This window comes from Gracilinanus agilis, chromosome 4 (assembly GCF_016433145.1).
Source record: "Gracilinanus agilis isolate LMUSP501 chromosome 4, AgileGrace, whole genome shotgun sequence".
In the NCBI taxonomy this organism is placed as follows: Eukaryota; Metazoa; Chordata; class Mammalia; order Didelphimorphia; family Didelphidae; genus Gracilinanus; species Gracilinanus agilis.
This window is the reverse complement of record NC_058133.1, coordinates 392,946,812-392,962,354: the sequence shown is the minus strand read 5'-3', so window position 1 is coordinate 392,962,354 and position 15,543 is coordinate 392,946,812.

The window sequence follows — 15,543 nt, the reverse complement described above, 5'->3', positions numbered from 1 at the left end:
GGTGGGGTGCGGGGGGGGGGGGTTGAAGGGGAAAGGTGGAGCATGAATCATGCAACCATGTTAAAAATGAATATTAATAAATGTTAAAAAAAACAACTTACTTTGAAAACAGATTGAGAAGATACAATTTAACAATTATCGAACTACCTGAAAATCATAATTTTTAAAAAGTCTAGATATTATTTGTTTTTCTTGCCTTTTCAATGAGTGGGCTAGGAAGATGGAAAAGAGAATTGGAAAATGAAAACAAAATAGAATTGAATTAGGAAATAGAATGGAGCAAAAAGAACTCAATAATTCAAAGAGAAAATAAATGTTAGAACAAAGTCAAAAGTGGGGGAAATGGAGAAATTGTTAAGCTACCTACTCATAAAAAATATTGAGCTGGAAAAAGGATTAAGAAGAGATGATTTAGGAGATACCATAAAAATCATTACCAAACAAAAACCTTGACATTATTTCAAGAAATCATGTGGAAAAAAAAAAAAACTTTACAGATCTACTAGAAACAGACAGCAAAGTGGAAATGGAAAGAACTCACAAATCACTTTCAGAAAGAAAAACTGAAAATACCTGGAGATTTCATACTGGAATTTAGAACTCCCAAATCCAAGGAAAAAATATCACAAGCAATTAGAAAGAAGGAGTCCAAGTATCAAGGAGCTACAGTCAAGGGCAGGAAAGACAACATCAACTATTACAAAGCAGAGAAAATCTCAAAGAACATAAGATGAAAGGAGAGAAAGAAGAAGCTTAAGGGTAGAACTACAATTAAGGAGGCATTCTATGGAGCAAAATAGAAAGAATAGGCAGATCTAGAAAGGTTATTAGGGAGAAAGAGAGGATTAAGGTAAATGATTTTGAGACAGATAGGGTTGGGGAAGAGGATATGTTTTTTGGTAGATGAGGGTGTAGTGTTACTGGAAAAAAAAGAATATTACTCCAGACAGAATATCATTGGATGGGGAGCAGTATTATTAAGGAAGGAAGGAGATTATAAGGTTCATGATTATCTCTTGGGATCATGCTAGATGATGTGGCTGTGTCTTCTGAGGCCTCATGAAGCCTTTATGAAAAGGACAAATATGTCCTTGGAAGTCTGAGAGCACATTCACAATCCAGGAGGAGTTTTATCCCAGGCTAACTTCTTGGCCCCTACCAACAAGTTTCATTTAGGTTAAGTCTTTTTCTTTTTCTTTTTCTTTTATTATAATTTATTTATTCATTTAGAATATTTTTCCATGGTTACATGATTCATGATTTTTCCCTTCCCTCTTCCTTCCACACTCCTGGAACTGACAAGCAATTCGACTAAGTTATACATGTATCATTGTTCAAAACATATTTCCATGTTATTCATATTTGCAGTAGAGTGATCCTTTAACATCAAAACCCCAATCATATCCCCATTGAACCATGTGATTGATCATATGTTTTTGTTTTGTGTTTCTGCTTCCACAGTTTTTTCTCTGGATGTGGATAGCATTTTTTCTCATAAGTTTCCCTGGATTGTGCTGTGTCATTGCATTGCTGCTAGTAGAAGAGTCCATTACATTCAATTGTGTCACAGTGTATCAGCCTCTGTGTATAATGTGCTCCAGATTTTGCTCCTTTGGCTCTGCATCAATTCCCGAAAGTCTTTCCAGTTCACATGGAATTCCTCCAGTTCATCATTCCTTTCAGCACAATTTGTTTAGCCATTCTCCAATCAATGGACACCCCCTCATTTTCTAATTTTTGCCACCACAAAAAGCACGGCTATAAATATTTTTGTACAAGTCTTTTTCCTTATTATCTCTTTGGTGTACAAAAGCAGCAGTGGTATGGCTGGGTCAAAGGGCAGACAGTCTTTTTTAAAGCCCTTTGTGCATAGTTCTGGAGTTCCTCCAGAATGGTTGGACCAATTCACAACTCCACTAATAATGTTTTAGTGTTCCAATTTTGCCACATCCCCTCCAAAATTTCCTTTGCTGCCATAAGTCTGCTAGGTGTAACATGGTACCTCAGAGTTGTTTTGTTTTGCATTTCTCTAACCAGGAGGGATTTAGAACACCTTTTCATGTGCTTGTTGATAGTTTTGATTTCTTCATCTGAGAACTGCCTATTCATATCCCTTGACCATTTGTCCATTGGGGAATGGCTTGATTTTTTTGTAAATTTGACTTAGTTCCTCATATATATGAAAAATTAAACCTTTGTCAGAGACTTTTGTTATCAAGATTTTTTCTGTTTGTTGCTTTCCTTCTAATTTTGATTACATTTGTTTTGTTTGTACAAAACATTTTAAATTTGATAAAGTCAAAGTCATTCATTTTACACTTTGTAATGTTCTCTACCTCTTGCTTGGTCTTAAATTCCTTTCTTTTCCACAAATCTGAAAGGTATACAATTCTATGTTCACCTAATTTATTTATCATTTCACTCTTTATATTTAAATCATTTACCCATTTTGAATTTATCTTGGTAAATTGCTAAGATTTTGATCTAAACCTAATTTTTCCCATGCTATTTTCCTATTTTCCCTGTGGTTTTTGTCAAATAGTGAGTTCTTGTCCCAAAGCTGGGATCTTTAGGTTTATTGAACACTAACTTGCTGAAGATGTTTACTATTAGTCTATTCCATTGATCTGCCCTTCTGTCTCTTAATAAGTACCATATTGTTTTTTTTTATTTTAAACCCTTAACTTCTCTGTATTGACTTATAGGTGGAAGAGTGGTAAGGGTAGGCAATGGGGGTCAAGTGACTTGCCCAGGGTCACACAGCTGGGAAGTGTCTGAGGCCAGATTTAAACCTAGGATCTCCCATCTTTAGGGTTGGCTCTCAATCCACTGAGCTACCCAGCTGCCCCTTACCATATTGTTTTGATAACTACTGCATTATAGTACAGTTTAAGATCTGGTACTGCTAGGCCTTCCTTCACATTTTTTTTTCATTATTTCTCTTAATAGTTTTGTCTTTGTTCTTCCAGATGAACTGTGTTATAATTTTTTCTTATTCAGTAAAAAAAGTTTTTGGTAGTTTGATAGGTATGGCACTGAGTAAGTAAACTAATTAGGGTAGAATTATCTTTTTTATTATATTAGCTCGTCCTACCCAGGAACAATGAATGTTTTTCTAATTATTTACATCCAATTTTAATTGTGTCAAAAATTATTTTGTAGTTGTGATCATATAATTCCTGTGTTTGTCTTGGTAGATAGATTCCTAAAAATTTTATATTGTCTAGAGTAGTGATGGGCAAATTACAGCCATTACATTATTCCTAATTTGATGAATACAATGAATAGGATACAATGCAATGAAACTTCAAAAGAGTTACCTTAGAAACAGACTGATAGATGAGCATTTCCTTTCCTTTGGCCCCCTCTTTAAAAAGTTTGCCCATCACTAGTTTAGAGTGATTTTAAATGGAGTTTCTTTATCTAACTCCTGCTGAGTTTTGTTTAGAAAAATGTAGAAATGGGGGGGGGCATCTGGGTTGCTCAGAGGATTGAGAGGTAGGCCTAGAGGCCTAGAGAGAGGAGGTCCTACATTCAAATCTGTCCTCAGACACTTCCTATCTGTGTGACCCTGGGTAAGTCCCTTAACCCCCATTGTCCAGCCCTTACCACTCGTCTGCCTTAGAACCAATACACAGTATTGATTCTAAGATGGAACTTTTGGATTTATATTTTTAAAAAAAATTAAAACAAAAGAAATATGTAGAAATACTGATGATTTATGTGTTTATTTTTTGCCCTACTGCTTTGCTAAAGTTGTTAATTATTTCCACAAGCCTTTTAGTTGATTTTCTGGGGTTCTTCAAGTATACCATCATATCATCTGCAAAGAGTGATAGTTTAGTTTCCTCATTGCCCATTCGAATCCCTTCAATTTTTTTTCTTCACTGATTTCTACCACTAGCTTTTCTAATACAATGTTAAATAATAGAGGTGATAATGGGCATCCTTGCTTCACTCCTGATCTTATTGGGAAGCCTTTTAATTTATCCCCATTGCAGATGATGCTTGCTGATGGTTTTAAATATACACTGTTTATTATTTTTAGGAAAGGTCTTTCTTTTCCTATACTTTTTAGTGTTTTCAATAGGAATGAGTGTTGTATTTTGTCAAAGGCTCTTCTCCATCTATTGAGATAATCATGTGATTTCTGTTGGTTTGATTATTGATGTGGCTAATTATGTGGATGGTTTTCCTAATATTAAACCATCCTTAATTCCTGATATAAATGCCACCTGGTCATAGTGGATAATCCTCGTGATAACTTGCTGTAGTCTTTTTGCTAGTATTTTATTTAAGATTTTTGCATCTATGTTCATTAAGGAGATTGGTTTGTAGTTTTTTTTCTGTTTTTGGTCTGCCTGACTTTGGAATCAGTACCATATTAGTGTCCTAAGGGTTTAGTCTTTAAGTAAAAGTGTGTCATTAAGTAAAAGTGGGATTTAGATATTTAGGCTTAGAAAAGTAGAGAGGGTGAAAGTTTTCCAGGTAGTAGAAATAATATGGAGATCTCTGCTCCATCCCTTCTGAAATTCTTGAGATATGATTCAAGGGGGACAACAAAATCAGTTTGGTTTTAAAGAGTTATTTCTCCCTTCTTTTATTTGCTGGCTTCAAATAGCTCCACCATGAGAGAAAGAGACTGATACAGTTTACAGAACTATTGACAAACTCTACTCTTTTTGCTTCCCCCCACAACTCAATTTCCATGCATTCCTTAGTTTGATAAAGGATTTTAGGATTCAGAACTGGTAAGAAATTTGGAAATCACCCAAATAAGATTCTAGGCAAAAGGAATTCATAAATACTCAGGATTAGGGAAAGATTTGCCTATCTGCCCTGAAAGAATAAATAGCCTAGAGAACCTGAAGTAAAGAAAGCCCAAACAATTACTCCTCAGAGAATCCTCTGCATTGGTGTCAGTGAGACATGGGCTCCCCAGCTGATGCTTCATGCCTTTGAAGACATTTAGTTTAGTCTATAAATACTTATAACTCTCTAGTTTTAAAGTCTTGAAGACTTAAACTTGTGAGCCATATTGTTTTGTGTTGTTAGAAGGAGATTCTTCTCTATACGAAAAAATAACATAAATACTAATAAATACTAACATTTTAGATTGGGGTTTTAGGACAAGTGCTTTTCTGTATATCATTAATAGATTAATCATTACAACAAGGCATCTACCATTCCATAACTTTCATTTGTTGCTATGAATGTCTTAGGTATTGGACATGGTGGGTGGCAAGGATTAGTGTTCTTTAGCTGAAAAGGCTTATTTATTTGTCTTAATGAAGCTAGAGGATGGGGTCTACAACACTGATTAATATGGGCACCTATGACATTGGCAGATATGACAAGTATAATTGAAATCACTGTCTTCTGAGCTTGAAATCAAACTCTTTAGATATGACCATGAACCTCACTTTTAGCTAAATTTCTGTTGGATTTTTTGAAGGACTTTTGGTTTGGACTCTGCCTATATCTAGTTCACCTCTTCTCACTTCTGTTCTAGTTCAACTATTTTTCAGTCCAATCTTTAATTGAGTAAGATACTGCCCTTTCACATGTGAACAGTTTTGTTGTTTAAGGGGAAAGAAAGAAGAACATCTATGTAAGAAAAATAATAAAATCTACTTGTGAAGAAACAATTTATCAGAAAAAATATTGATTATATATAATAGCACAGACGTTCTGAGGAACAGAGAACTGCTTCTGAGATGAATATATTGAGAGAATATATTTGGCAACGACTAAGGTAATGATGGCAGCAGGGCATTGTGGAGTATCATACCCAGAGTGTGGGCTCATTTGTATGTTACTATTTTTTAGAGTTTTAAAGTTCATAATGAACAAAATTATAAATCAAATAACTGTTGAGGGTCTACAGAAATATTATTTCTTGAATTATACTCATAAGGTAAAGATGTGTTACATTGATCACAGAGGAGCCTCTGATCTGAGACATCAGAGGAAGTTAAGAAGGCAGTAGGAGCTGGTTAAAAACCGACAGGGAGGTGATTAAGAAGCCAGCTGGAATAGAAGCTCTGAGAAGGGATAGGACTAGAGAGTTAGAATAATGTGCATAAGGAGGAAGATAAGTGGCTATGTAGATTGAGAGCCAGATCTAGAAACAGGAGGTCCTAGCCTCAGATACTTCCTGGCTATGTGGAACCCTGGACAGTCATTTAACCCTTATTGCTCTTCTGCCTTGGAACCAATACACAGTATTGATTCTAAGATAGAAGGTAATGGTTTTAAAAGAATAAAAGAATAATGAGCAGGTGAGTAATCTTAAATATAGGAGGAGTCACAAGAACTAGGGTACAGAAATCATAGAAGGCCTCCAGTTAAGATAGCTGAGTCTTCAATTGCTTTACTAGGAATTTGATGATTAGAGAGAGGTATTGCTTTTCTAATTAGCTGGAGGAGCTAGTGGAAGTTCATTCTTTGGCTTAGACTTGCATCCTGCTAATTTCTGGAAAGCTATCAAGGCTGTTGCTTTCTTATGCTATCCAAAACCTGAGAAAGGGAAAGCCTTTCAATGTGTCAGGATCTATTCTCCTCTCTGGCTTGAGATGGAGAAAAAGAGAGAAAAATAGGCGGGGCATGTGATTGGATATGAGGTGTGTTTTCGTGAGAGAAGAGGCCTCAGAGCTAATTGAAAAAAGCAGAATCTCCTGCTATTTGTGCATTTGAAGGAACTTGGTAGTTCTGATGTTTAAGAGAATAGCTTGGCACTGAAATAGTTTAATCCTTTTTTTCTTGTTGGTCTTTTTAGTATGACTGCAATTTTGTCATTTCTTCACTGGCTTCAGGACAGAAGAAGCAAGGACTTTGCCTAAAGTAAAATAGTAAGGACTAAAAGGAGATCAGCTTCCAGAGAAGTGAGCTTCATGTGGTACAAATTGTTCCTGGAGGGGCCGAAGACATCAAGACTTGAAATTGAGTCTTGTTCAGAGAACCTGCGTTTCCCTATGAGATTCAAGGGGGAAAATTCCTAGAGTTTCAAAGAAATGTTTTCTGTTTGAGGTCTGAGATTAGAGGATGTAAGAATGATGTTCTAATGCCAGCACTCTCTTAGTTCAGTATTGTTACTGAGAGAAAACAAAGTCCATGAAAGTCATCAAACATTTAACACAAGGAGGTTTACTTGCCCTAACTGCAAGAATAAACAAGAATATAGTGGCCCTTAGCTTCTCTAGATGTAGCCCTTCTCATCTCTACATGACATCTAATCTGGTCATTGAAAGGGTACAAGATTTCTTCCATGGAATTAAAAATCTGCCAACTACAAGGAGCCTAGATTCCATGTACCTGGGACTTTATATGCTCTCGGATGACAAGGAAGTCAAATCAAGGAAGCAGGATCCAACTACATTAAGTCAATTAGATCCCAGGGGCAGCTTTGTCTTCTTTTAGGTAAAGTTTTCCCATGGTGTGGATGGGAGGAAAGAAGGAAAAGCTGATATATATAAAGGAATTTAAAGATAATGATTGGTCAGTTTGTTAAGAAGCTTGTCTCCTGGAAGTATAACTAATATCTTCTGAAAGCTAACAGCAAGAGTTGCAGAGGATAATGATTCAGCTGGTAATAAAATGACCCCCTGATAGAATGGAGCAGTGTTGGGGAACAGTAGGCAATACCTACTGAGAAAAATGGGCACAGTGGATAGAAAGCCAGACCTAGAGTCAGGAAGACTGAATCAAATCTGGTCTCAGATATTTAGTAACTGTGATCTGGCATAAGTCAATTAACCCTGTTTGCTTCCCTTTTGTCATCTATAAAAATGAGCTGGAGAAGAAAATGGCAAACCATTCCTGTATCTTTGCCAAGAAAACTAAAAATGGGGTCACAAAGAATTAGACACTACTGAAATGATTAAATAGTAACAACAACAAAAAGAAAACTTTTCTGGTTTTGATTCATGTGAGTCTGGATGCTTGGAAAGGAAGCTGAGGGACTTCCCTTGGGTAGATGTGAGATATCAAAATTCCCAGATCATCTAGGTGGAAGGCAATTGAACCCTGGGGTAAAGTGAGAGTTTCTCAAAGTGGATCTGAGGGCATGCAAATTTAAAAACTAGAAAGTCAACAAATTAAAGATCCCCAGATGAAAACTAAATTAGAGATTATAAAAATTAAGGGACAAATTAATAAAATTGAAAGTAAAAGAACTATTGAATTAATAAATAAGACTAGAAGCTGGTACTTTGAAAAAACAAATAAAATAGATAAAGTACTAGTTAATCTAATAAAAAAGGAAAGAAGAAAACCAAATTAATAGTATCAAAGATGAAAAGGGAGATCTCACCTCTAATGAAGAGGAAATTAAGGTAATCATTAAAAACTATTATGCCCAATTACATGGCAATAACTATGGCCATCTAGGTGATATGGATGATTATTTACAAAAATATAAATTGCCTAGATTAGCAGAAGAGGAAATAGAATATTTAAATAATCCCATATCAGAAAAAGAAATTGAATAAGCCATCAAAGAACTCCTAAGAAAAAATCCCCAGGACCAGATGGATTCACAAGTGAACCCTATCAAACATTCAAAGAACAACGAATTCCAACACTATACAAACTATTTGACATAATAAGCAAAGGACTTCTATCAATTCCTTTTATGACACAAATATGGTACTGATTCCAAAGTCAGGCAGATCAAAAACAGAGAAAGAAAACTACAGACCAATCTCCTTAATGAACATAGATGCAAAAATCTTAAACAGAATACTAGCAAAAAGACTCCAGCAAGTGATCACAAGAGTTATTCATTATGATCAGGTGGGATTTATACCAGGAATTAAAGGATGGTTTAATATTAGGAAAACCATCCATATAACTGACCATATCAACAAGCAAACAAACAAAAATCACATGATTATCTCCATAGATGCAGAAAAAGCCTTTGACAAAATACAACGCTCATTCCTATTGAAAACACTAGAAAGCATAGGAAAAGAAAGGCCTTTCCTAAAACTAATAAACAGTACATATTTAAAACCATCAGCAAGCATCATCTGCAATGGGGATAAATTAGAAGCCTTCCCAATAAGATCAGGAGTGAAACAAGGATGCCCATTATCACCTCTATTATTTAACATTGTACTAGAAACACTAGCAGTAGCAATCAGAAAAGAAAAAGAAATCGAAGCTATAAAAATAGGCAATGAGGAGACCAAGCTATCATTCTTTGTAGATGATATGACGGTTTACCTAAAGAATCCTAGAGAATCAACTAAAAAGCTAGTAGAAATAATCAACTTTAGCAAAGTTGCAGGAAACAAAATAAACCCACATAAATCATCAGCATTTCCTATATATTTCCAATACATCTCAGCAGCAAGAGTTAGAGAGAGAAATTCCTTTTAAAATCACCTTAGACAACAATATAAATACTTAGGAATCTCTCTACCAAAGCAAACACAAGAATTATATGAACACAACTACAAAACACTTTCCAAACAATTAAAACTATATCTAAACAATTGAAAAAACGTTAATTGCTCATGGGTAGGATGAGCTAACATAATAAAAATGATAATCCTACCCAAATTAATTTACTTATTTAGTTCCATACCTATCAAACTACCAAGAAACTTTTTTACTGAATTAGATAAAACTATAACAAAGTTCATTTGGAAGAACAAAAGATCAAGAATATCAAGGGAAATAATCAAAGTGGACCTGAGTCTTCCAGGTTTGGTGAGAGAGGTGCCAAAGGCATCTGAGTTTCTATCAGGGACTCTCTCTAAATGTGGATGACTCTAATGTAATGGATTATATTTCAAGGAGGAAGTGTTCACTCTGTCACTTGGAAAACACAGACTTTGGGCTTTATCCATTAGTCTATATTTTACTGTGAGCAGTGAACCAGAGCTAGAGGTATAGCTAAAGTTCATGAGAAAAGGAAAGGGGTGAGTCAAGGGTAATATATAGTATCACACTTGGTTAATCTAATTTGTGCTTGAGAGTGTGCCTTCAAGATTTCTTCTAGTTCTTCTTCTCTGCAATGCTACCTAGGGAGGACTCTGATTTTTAGCAATGTGTTTAAAAGCATATATGTAACCATCATCACCTTTCATATAGACTAAATTTGGAAGGGATGTCTAATTTTTAGCAAGTAAGATTGGGATCCAAAAAGTATTTTTCTTGGAAAGATTCTTGGAAAACAGAAACTTAACTGATGATGGGGGAGTGAGATTTGGGGATGGGTGATAAATTTTCCCCAAGGGAAAATTACAGGTCATTCTATAGTACTTGGACTCCCCCAAGAAAGAGGAACAATCTATGCAAAGCAAAGTGGCAGCTGTAATAGGTCAAAGGTAAAAGGAAAAAATAGTGAGAGTTGGATATGGAGCAGTCTTAAAGGTAGGAATGGGAATGGCTGCCTCCAGCTCTGGCTGATTGGTGGGTGACAAAAGAAAGGAATAAGGCAGAGGTCAAAACTGATATTACCTATGGTCTATGCTAGTCTGGGACCAGAGAGGGAGGGTCTGCTCTGACCCTTGCCCAGAGAACCAATCTCTTTTGTGCAAAAATAAATGAGTCAATGGGTCCACATAAGCTCCTGGCATAAAGAGAGTGGAAGAAAGCACTCAGGTAATAGCAAAAGGTGGCAAGAAGACCCCTAATCCCCAGCACCCAATCATTCTCCAGAAGCAAGACAACTCAATAGTCCCAGACCTATAGAAGATATAGGTTCCAATTCTCCAGTCAGTATAAAACACTCCTGGTTTAGGAGGTGTTGGTTGGCTCTCAGCACAGGAAGAAACAGTAAAGAACACTACAAATGACACAAAACAGGTAAAGGAGAGACAGCCCTCCTCAGTGATGGAATCCTTTGCTTCTATAAAAGAAGAGGTAGAGCAGGACAATCCTTGATCAAATTGAAGAATTGTTTTTTTTAATTACCTGTTGACAAAACATAAAGTAATTCTTTAAAAAACATGATAATACTCTCAATCGTTACCATATGTAACATGTTTGGGGGAGGATTTGTGTAGTATTTCTTTGCTTTCCAATAGTTTAAAAATCTATAAAATGAAGATATTAAAAATAAAACTAGAAAAAATGTCAGCTACTATTTAAAATTCCTCACTAAAGGAAGATACTCAGATGAAAAGGTTTGCATGATCAAAAATAGCAGTGACACATTTTCATGAGCATGATTAGTCTTATCTATAAGAGGTTACATTAGAGGAGTTAGTATTTTTAAAAATGAACTATTGGGTTGTGTACTAAATAACTAAGTAACAAGAGTAAAAGATGGTCAAATTATAAATTATTTGAAATATGTGGCAGATGTGTGTATATATGTAGGGGTATTGGGTATGTTTATGTAGGTATGTATGTGTATAAGTATATACCTGCCCTTGGACAAGTAATTTCTTGTCTCTGGGACCATAGTTTCCCCTTCTATGAAATGAAGGGGTTGGGCTAGATGATCTCTAACATTTCTTCCAGATACTACATTATACTTTGATAGAAGGATTGACTTCAATATACTCTTCCTAAAGGTATCTTGAGGAGACAACAAGAATTATGTAACCATGGAAAAAAATTAAAAATTAAAAAAATAAAAATAAAACTATATTTCTACTTGTTTTCTATAAGTTGCTCCTCTTTGCATATGCTTTAGTCATGCATTTTCCTTATCTTTGGGCTTTATGACTTGTGACCTCCATCTGCCTACTCTCCCTCAAGCTACTGGATATATTTAGGGGTAATCTGTAAGACAATAATCTGTCTTCTTGAATATCATCATGATGAAAAATTTTCCTTTGGCATCTAGGCAGCTAAATGGCTACATGGAGCACAAGACGGGGAATCAGGAACACATGACTTAAAATCCTGCTTCTGATACTTACTAGCTGTCCGATACGGACCACTTAACCTCTCTGCCTCATTTTTATCATCAATAAAATGGGCATAGTAATAGCACCCATTTGTCAAGGACATTGTAAGGATCAAATAAAATAATATTTGTAAAGCATTTCTGAAACATTGAAACTTCACAGGCATGCTATCATTATTATTATTAGTTACCAGGAAAATTAGTTAAAATGAGTGGCCCTTTTCATGGGAAAAGGGATGGGTCATGTACAGCTCCCTTCTTAGCTAGTTTTCTGGTGACTCCTGAGGTCCCTGAGGCTTATAGTTCCTGTCTCCTTCCCCACCCACCTAAGAGTGTTTTCAATTCCCATTTCCCTGCTAGGCAGATATGATGCTTGTCCCAAGTGAAAAAATTTGACTCATTAAAGCTCTGGGTTGAAACAGTCAACTGAGTCAAATAAGAAATAAATGTAAAGTCCTACTTTGGGGTCCAAAAAATTAACTATACAAGAAATGAATGGCTATATTATCTAACCATCAGTTTACATTAAAAAAAGGCCTAAGGATTTTAGCAATTTGTAAAGGCAAGATTTCATCAACTGTATTAATGTAGGAACCAAAAAAGTTAATTCAATCTTGAGCTGTTTCCAGAGGGGGAATGTTGTGAGGAAGGTTATTTAGTTGTTAGCTTAGTATTAGACCTAACAGGAAGGGCTGGAGAATTCCAAATGGAATGAAGAAGCAGGAAGTGTTTTCTTGCTCACTGAGAGAGACTCCATGGTGGTTGGGGCAAGCTCCAAGGAGACACCAGTTTACAGTGATCCTGTGGAAAGACCGTCACCTACTTGTGGGAGATTTTGGTAGAGACTGCTAATCCCAACCTGAGTTGCAGGTCAACTTGGGCTGGGTCAGCTCCCAGAATCTACCCACCTGGAAGAGTACAGCAGGTGGTCCTGGAGGAGCAGAAACACCACTGGAGTGAGACTGAACACTACTGTGAAGATATCCACTTCAATCCTGCTTTTCTCTGGGCCCTGTCTTGCTTAAGTCTCAGTTAGTATAGATAAGTCCCTTCCCTGACCCTGGGTTTGCCCTTAGTCTGAAGAGAGTAGTAACCCCCATTCCCATCCTTTATCTTAGTTGTTGTCCCTGATTAAAAGTGTTATAAAAATCTTGCCTTTACTTTTTTGGTTTCCATAGGCCTAGTCTAGATACTGTAGTGTGGCAGTTGGGCCTAACTGTCACTTCAGTAACAGTTACCTCCTAGTAGTTAAGGTCTCCCTACCTTGTTTGGTCCTGTCATCTGTCATTCCTATCACCATCACACCCTTCTGGACCCACATTTTAATATTTAAGCCTACTTCCCTTGGATATTCCCCATTACAGAAAATAATAGTCTTATTGTACTCTACTCTCCTCAAATCATATCTAGGGTATTTTGTCGTATTTTTGGTGCCACATCATAGGAAAGATATTGTCCACCTTGAAGGTGTCCAAAGAAGGGTGAGGAAGTTAAAACCATGTCATATGAGTATCAGTTGAATGAACTGACAATGTTTAGCCTGAAGAAGAGAAGATGTAGGGAAGAAATGGTAAATATTTTCAAACAATTGGAGGGCTGCCATTTGGAAGAAGGTTTAGACTTACTTATTGGGAATGGAAGTTCATCTTTGAAGTATGACTCTCTAGGAAGAGGAATTTCCAAAAGACTGCAATTAATAAGGATTTTGTTGGATTGTGATTCTGACCCTTCACCAGCAGTTAAGGGATGGAAGTGATAGAAGACTGAATCTATGATCAGAAAGCTTGAGGTCAAAGTTGGCCTCAGACACTTACTAGATGGGCAAGTCACCTTACTTCTGTCTGCATTAGCTTTTTTTAATCTATAAAATGGGGATAATAAGAACATCTCCCATGATTGTGATGGAGATCAAATGAGATCAAATTTACAAAGCACATTGTAAATCTTAAAGCATTACCAAGGGTTAGCCGTCATTATTTCACATCAAATCAACATACAAACAATTCATACCAGTGGGAACATTCTTAGTTGAATATACTAGCAAAAGTATGCGCTTTTTTTTTAAAACTCCTTTTATACCCTGCTTACTAATTGGGTCCCCAGAAGAGATTCTATGAGTGAAAATGATGGCAGATACAATTCTGTTCATTCATTGCTTCACACACTGCATCAGTTGAGTTCATACTACCTACTTGGCAGTTTCAAAGAAATCTTTGCTTGTTGACTGTGTTCAGGTAGTTGAAATGTCTCAGCATATCTTTTTTCTGCTTCTGCTCATTCCTGTGTGTACATTGACTGTGAGCATTGCCAGCTATGACATTTATTCTACTCTGCCCCAGAGAGTAAAATTAAAACCAATAGGAGATCTTCAATTGCTACAAAGAAGAACCTTCTAGCAATTATGTCTATATAAAAATATATCTATATAAATTATATCTATATAAAAATATATAAAAATAAAATGAGCTGCCTTATGAGACAGTCAACAAGCACTTATTAAGTTCTTACATTGTACTATGCATCGTGCTAGCTATACAAAGTTAAAAGTGAAATCTGTCCTCAAGGAGCTCACATTCTAATAGGGGAAACAGACAGGTAAGTGTATATGTTAGATATAGACAATGCAAATGTAAGGGAATTTCACTGGGCATGAAGGAGAGAGGGATTTGAAAAGGTCTCTTTCAGAAGGATGATGTTTGAACTGATTCTTTTTTACAAAAATATTTTTCCATGTTTCCATATCTCATTTTCTTTCTCTCCCCTCTTCCCTTCCCCTCCCAGGTCCAATAAACACTACCAATGGGTTATACAAATTGAACTGATTCTTAAAGGAGGCCAAGGAAGCCAAAAAGTAGAGGTCCAGGGAGAGATTATAATAGGTATATAACTTCATTTTTCACAGCCGGTGAAAGGGAAAATGGCGTGCTGAATGTGAAGAGGAAAAAGATGGCCAATGAGAATAAATCTGAGAAGCAGGGGGATCCTCATTTCATAGATCTCCAAGTAGAAGCAGCACAATCCGTGAGGATAATCTGAATAATTTTAAGGTTCAGAAAAATAATTTTTTTAAAAAAGAAAAGAATGTTTTCTTCAATCCACATTCATGTTGTTTTGAAATGATCCATTACATATACACACATACATATGTACATATACACAGACACATATATCTACATGGGAGTGGGTGTGAACATGTATATATATACATATATATATATATATATGTGTGTGTGTGTGTGTGTGTGTGTATAATATATATGTTGTTTAATCTAGCTGCAAACTTCGTGCTGATGTCCTCCCGGTAATTGCCTAACTGTACTAGCCCCATGATTCTTTGATGTGCTCAATAGTGCATCGCAGAGAGTTTGGATGGTAATTATATAGCTTGTAACAATTCATTGATCAGTTTCCCATAGGCTATTGCTTTCCCATTGGAAGTTATGAATCTTCTATTTCTCCAGATTTCGGTTAAAGAATGAACTACACCAAAAGCATATTTTGAGTCTGTGTATATGTTAACAAATCTGCCTTTAGCTATCTGGAGAGCTCCTGTTAATGCTGTTATTTCGAGCTGAGATGTTTGGCTCGAAGTGCTGTGAACCTGCATATACATATTTATATATATGAATGAGGTGAGTGTGTGTGTGTATATATATATATATATATATATATATATA